Genomic DNA, 6,126 nt, shown 5'->3' with positions numbered 1-6,126 from the left:
AGACTGCCCTTTTCTTCCTGGCTCCCAGCCCTTTATTCAGATAATGAGACCCAACAGTGAACGTGTTGGGCACAACCCACCTGTGATGGCAAACACAGCACAGGGGAGCCAAAAACCTTCCCCTGGGCTGAGTTTTCCTTGTGTTCTGACCACGGGAAGCTGATCTGTTCTCCCTGTTGTGTGTTTAGGCATCCTTACGGAGTATGCTGCCCCCAGGAGTGCCAGACAGGTTGCGCACCTGCTGAGCTGTAAGTAAGAAATCCAGCCCCTGCACTTCCCTCCTTAGAGCCCGGAAGAAGCTGAGAAGCTGCAGGGACCGACCCCTCCCTGTGCTTTGGAGCCCAGTTCATCCGCTGTGCCCTGAGGATAACCTAAGAGAGCCTTGCCCCGAGCAGGCAGCTCCCATTCCCCTGGAGCAGCAGGGTGCAGCATGGAGGAGCTGAAGCGTCCCCTGACTGCCCTGCCCAGCCCCCCCCCCAGCCACAGCTGCCCAAGCCCCGGCCTCACTTGGCTTCCAAGGGTCCCTCAGGTTGGGGAAAGTTGTAGCCGGTGCCACTGCCAATCCTCCTCTGGGCAGCCTGTCTGTCAAGTCCCTTCATTAGGTGCAGACCAACATGAACCAGGCCTGTTCCACACCAGGTCTGAGTGCCCAGTCATGTCCCCTTGGCAATGGCAGCTTTTGGGAAGGTTTCTGGTGACAAAGGCAGGATAATCCTGTCAGTGGAAGCTGTTGAGAATTTCAGCCTTCCTCCATGGGCAGCAAAGCTGCTCAGTGCCCAGCAGAATTGGCATCTCCCCTCAGCTGGGAATGCAGGAAGCTCCCAGTGGAGCAGCCACAGCCATGTCTGTGTGGGAAAGTTTCTGTAGCTTGGGACCCAGAGAGACCACGAGTCTGGGGCTGTTCGAGATGCTGGTGATGAGATGATGCGAGTAACACTGCATCCATTGTGCGCTGCCCACCCGCGCATCATGCCAGAGCCCGGTTCCCCAGGGATGGCCTTGCTCTGGCGCTGCCAGCATGTGTGACCAGTGTTCCCCGGAAGTGGAAGTGTCTATTCACTAATATCTCCCTCTCCTTCCAGCTCTGCAAACTCTGGGACAGGACACCTCACAGGAGGTCCAAGATGTGGCCACTCAGGTTGCAGAGGCTATTTCTAAAAGCCCTTGGGGCAGCATATTGCAAGAAGAGGAAAACCATGGGCATACCCTTCCCTATATCACCTCATTGCTTTGTTTTGGGTGGCTAAGGCCCCGCTCCATTTAAAAGCAAGCTCCTGTATTTGTATATGTTCAATTATAAATTGTGTTCTGCCTTCTCCTGACTCTTGTTGCTTCTCTCCTCCTGAACACAGCAGGGGAGCAGGGTGCAGCCTTGTAGCTTCAGGAGTCTGCTTGGTTTGGGCTTTATGGTCAGGTTTGGGTAACTTACCTTTTGGTGGGGTTGTGTGGGCAGTGAGCTGGGAATAGGTGTTACCACATGTTAACCAGAAAGTGGGACTCTGCCAGGCAGACAGGCTAGGAACAGATGTTTGGGGACGTTAGGGGGAGGATAGATTGGGTTAAAAATGGCTGCCTGATCTAACTGAACTTTTATACAGTTCCCAGAACAGCCCTGGGGTTTAGAAAGCCCAGCCACTGGCCCCTGCCCTGGGGCTGCTCTTTTCCTAGCCCCCACCCCCTGACACCAGGTTATTTTTAGCCCCCTAACCCCTGTCCCCCACGCCACCGCTCGTGGACCATCCAGCCACCCTAGACTACCAAACGCTAGACAGAGGCAGTGGGGCAGAGAGCCCAGCCCGCAGTAGCAGCCTGCCTCTGCCCTGCTGACAAATCTGGCCCTGCCTCCTTCCGGTCAGCTGACTGGGGAGAGGTGCTAGCGGTGTCAGTTTTAGCCGTGTTGGTCTAAGGACACGGCACTGGCAGACAAGGTTCTTTGGGTCAATCTGATATCTTTTAGTAGACCAATTGAATAGTTGGAGAAAATGTATCTTAGCAAGCTTTTGGGTTGAAAAACCCTTCGTCAGGCTGCGGAAGCACCTGCAGTTGGTGTACGTGCTGTTCTTGGATGGAAGAAATAGTAAAGAAGCCAAAGGCTGGCTTGTAATACAGGCAGGAAAGCCAGTCCGTGAAAATGGAAATGGAGGCATCAGCAGAGGGACGACAGGCTGCGATGGGTGGAGAAAGGGGGATGTAGCACGTAAAAGTGGAGAGGTGCCTGGCGAGTCAGATGTCTGGCAGGTTCTAGTGTGTCATAATTCCAATGTCTATATTGAGTCCATGAGTTTCTGTACCTAGGAGGTTGATGAAGTGCAGTTCATAGGCTTGCCCATGGAAAGTGGTTTGTAAATTCAAACAAGAACTGAACCTTGCTAATCTCATCACCAGACGTCAACTTCCTACAGCCCAAAAGACACTGAATAGATCCTGGCCATGCCATGACAAGACATGCAAAACCTGCCAACAATATCTCCAGTATGGAGATATCTTCACAATACATATCTGCATCATGTATATCCTGATAGAAAATACATAGGAGACACAAGCAACAACTGTACACCAGAATGAGCGTGCATCAAAAATCTATCAAAGACAAGAACACTCAACTACCTGTCTCCAATCTCTCAGGCCTGATCCTCAAAGTGAATTTACAAACCATTTTTCACAGATGAACCTATGAATTACTCTTCATCAACCTCCTAGCTACAGAAATTCATGGACTCAGTATAGACATTGGAATTCTGACACACTACAACCTGAGTGCTACCTGCCTGATGGTGGGTTCTGGTGCCTCTGGGCCGCACCATGGAAGCCATGCCCTTGTCTCACGTTGGCAGCACCTGTGGTGGAGGAGGAGACTGGCCGGTGGATGGTGTGCTGGCACGGGACAGTGGATCTCCCCCTTCCATGTCTCCCCTCTGCCGCCCTTCTGCCTTCCTGACTCTCTTCACCAGCACCTCCGTCCACTGATCCATGGCTTTGCTGCTGCATACCCTTGGGTCACACATGGTGGCCAGCATATGCACCGTACTAGACCGCAAGGGATCAAGCCATTTCCTGATGCCCTCCTTCAGCCACCTCACCAGTGCCTGCACGTCTGGTAACAGTGGCTTGCCCCAGCCAGGAACATTGATCCCTTGGAACTTCTCCATTTGGTTCTCCAGTTCCCTCACTCTAGGGATCACCTAGCTAAGGAGGGCATCGCCAGTGCTGAGGCTCTTGGTGGCCTCAAGGAAGGGCTTGAGGACCACCAAGATCTGGGAGATGGTATCCCACTCAGGGCTTCTGATCCCAATCTCCCCAAGCAAGGCCATCTCATGGATGGCCTACTGTTGCTCCACCAGCCTCTCGATCATCAGGTATGTGAAATTCCACCGAGTCTCCACATCCTACATAATGTTGTGCTGTGGGTGGTTCAGCTCTGTTTGTTTGTCCTGCAGCACCTTGCTCCCCTTGATACTCCAGTGGAAGTAGCCTGTCACCTTCCTGCATTTGGAAATGAGCTTGCTGGTGGTGCTGGCGCCGTCACTGGCAGCCCTGTCTCCCTCCAAGGCATCCCTGGCAACGAGGTGGAACTTGTGTGCCACACAGTGGATGTCAACAAAGTTGGCATCATGGACAGCCTTGACCATATTAGCCCCATCATTGGCGACCATAAACCTACAGGTGAGCTCACCCTGCTCAACAAACCACCCCTGCACCAAGTGGTTTATGACCCCCATGATCTCTGTTGCTGTGTGGGGCTCATCCATCACCTTAACTTGAAGGAGAGCCCACCAATGGCCTGACTGGTTGCACCAGTGACCTGTGAGGGAGAGGTAGGCATGATCTCCACCCTGGCTGCTCCAGATGTCTGAGATGAAGGGTAAGGCCACCTGTGGACCTGTCTTGCACAGCTCCTCCCTAAAGTACTCCCTACATGCCTCATACAGGGAGGGCACCACCGGCTTGCTGAAAGTGGTGCATGCAGGCACTTGTAGGATGGGGCCACAAGAGCCATGAGCCACTTGAACCCTGGCCACTCAAATAAGGAGACAGGCTGGCCATCCACATCATCAGATGTGCTGGAAAGTGCTCCCCAATGCTCTGAGTGATCTTTCTTGCCTTTGCAACATGCCCCCCTTTCTGTCCGCCTTTCCCCCACTATTCCAGGGTGGCCTGCCTCTGCTTGGGGGGGATGGGGGCTTTGGAGCGAGTGGGGGACTTCTTTTTGGGCATGCTCCCACTGGTGCCAGGCTGAGGAGGAGCAAGGGCAAGGGGATGGTGCCTGCAGAGATGCATCAGCATCCCCGTGGTGCTCATGTTTTGTTCCCTTGCCCTGGCTGGGTTTGGCTTGGTAGTGCAGGCAGATAGCATATGTGGGATTATCTGCCAGTTCAAAATAATCCCAGACCACACTACCCCCTCACTTCTGGGTGTGGGTGCATGTACAAATGCTGCATTTTTCCCCTCCTCAGCAGCAGAGGCACAGCAACAGAAGGAGTGGACTCAGCTGAGACACTTGCCTCCACAACCTCTACCTCAACCTCCTCCGAAGTGCCTTCTGGGGAAGGAGACCTGGCTCTAGGGAAAACTTGAGGGGTGTACAGCATGGGTGACTGGTTCTGCTTAGTTGGGGGGGCATGTGCCCTCCTGATACCAGTCCTGCCAACCAGGGGTGCAGTCCCCCATGGCCGATCCTGCCGACCAGGGGACCCCCGCAGCTGATCCCACGATGGCTGATTGCTGTGGAAGATCACTGCGGCTGCTTCTGAGAGTGGCTGTGGCCGCTTCTGGGAGAGGCTGCAGCAATTGGCCAGTCAGGGGGTGCACCGGTGCTCTCAGAGTGTGCACATGCACTCCTTACACATCACCACTGAGCACAAACTCAGATGATTCCCCCTCCTTCCCCAGAATTTCCCTTGCTAGGACACTCAGATCCAGCTCCAGCTCTTCCTCTGGCACTGGAAAGCTCAGCTTAGGAAGTGAAATGGGGGTGGAGGAGACTATTGTGCTGGTGCTCTTGTTGTCATGGTGGTGAGGGGGGGCATTATGGCTGGTGCTCTTGGAGGGGATGCAGACTGAGGCAGTGAAAGTGGTCCGCTCTCTTTGCTGCCTGTAGAACTGGAAGCCTCATACCTGCCAGTTGTAGGAAAGAGACTGCTTCTCAGTTTGTGGGGGGGAACTTACACCTCTCCCTCTACCCCCTCTTCTGCCCCTCCCTGAAGGTGTGCAAGTTTCCTTTCCAGCATGCTTCATAGTGTGTTTCATAGTGTGTTTGGTGTGCTGGAAAATCTGTGTGTTCTTCTGTAATGTAATACAATTATCTACATATATTACATAAATATATACATATGCATTTATGTAATGTATATATATATTTATGTAATAAGTAAAATATATAAATGTATATCTCTGCTTCTGAATAAATTGTGTGTTATAATATTGAATATATTCTGTGCTTCCCTGCAGAGTGAATGGAATGCACACTGTGAGAGAAAGCACAGATTTATTTTCTGGGGGGAAAGAATCAAAATAGACTAACAAAAACAAAAAGAGGATTTTTGGAGAGGAATAAATTGAAAGAAATTAATATAATAATAAAGGATATTAGAAAAGCAAAATGTACTGGATCCCACTTGCTAATGACAGGCTAGCAAATAGTCTGGTGCTGCTAGAAGACACAGCTCAGTAAACAGACCCCAAGGCACAGAGAAAGCACAGTTCAAACAATGCTTTTTATGATGTTTTTCCATCCCTCCCCCAGAGCACTGGAATTGGAAGGGACCTCAGGGAAGGATCACAGTCACTGGCCAGTTACACAAGTCAATATCAGAGCAACCCTCCTGCCCTCTTCCCCCTCCCTCTCCTTAGTTTCTGTCTAGCTGCAAGCAAGCCCACCTTTGAAATTCAAAATGTTTCAAAACTTTTGAAACATTTTGAGTGCCCTCGTTTTGTTTTGAGGCTGTTTCGAAGCCTTTCATTTTTTTTTATTTTGCTGTTTCAAGCTCAAAACAAGTCAAAACAGCGTCGAAATGAAACACCCGTCAAAATTTTGCACAGCCGTAGCATTTAGAGCCTACAGTTTTCAGTCTACAGGTAGTTTGACATATATATAAAGCTGGGTTAACATCACTGGCCCGTCAAACT

This window comes from Alligator sinensis, unplaced genomic scaffold (assembly GCF_000455745.1).
Source record: "Alligator sinensis unplaced genomic scaffold, ASM45574v1 scaffold554_1, whole genome shotgun sequence".
Taxonomy (NCBI): domain Eukaryota; kingdom Metazoa; phylum Chordata; order Crocodylia; family Alligatoridae; genus Alligator; species Alligator sinensis.
Note: the sequence above shows the minus strand (reverse complement) of the source record.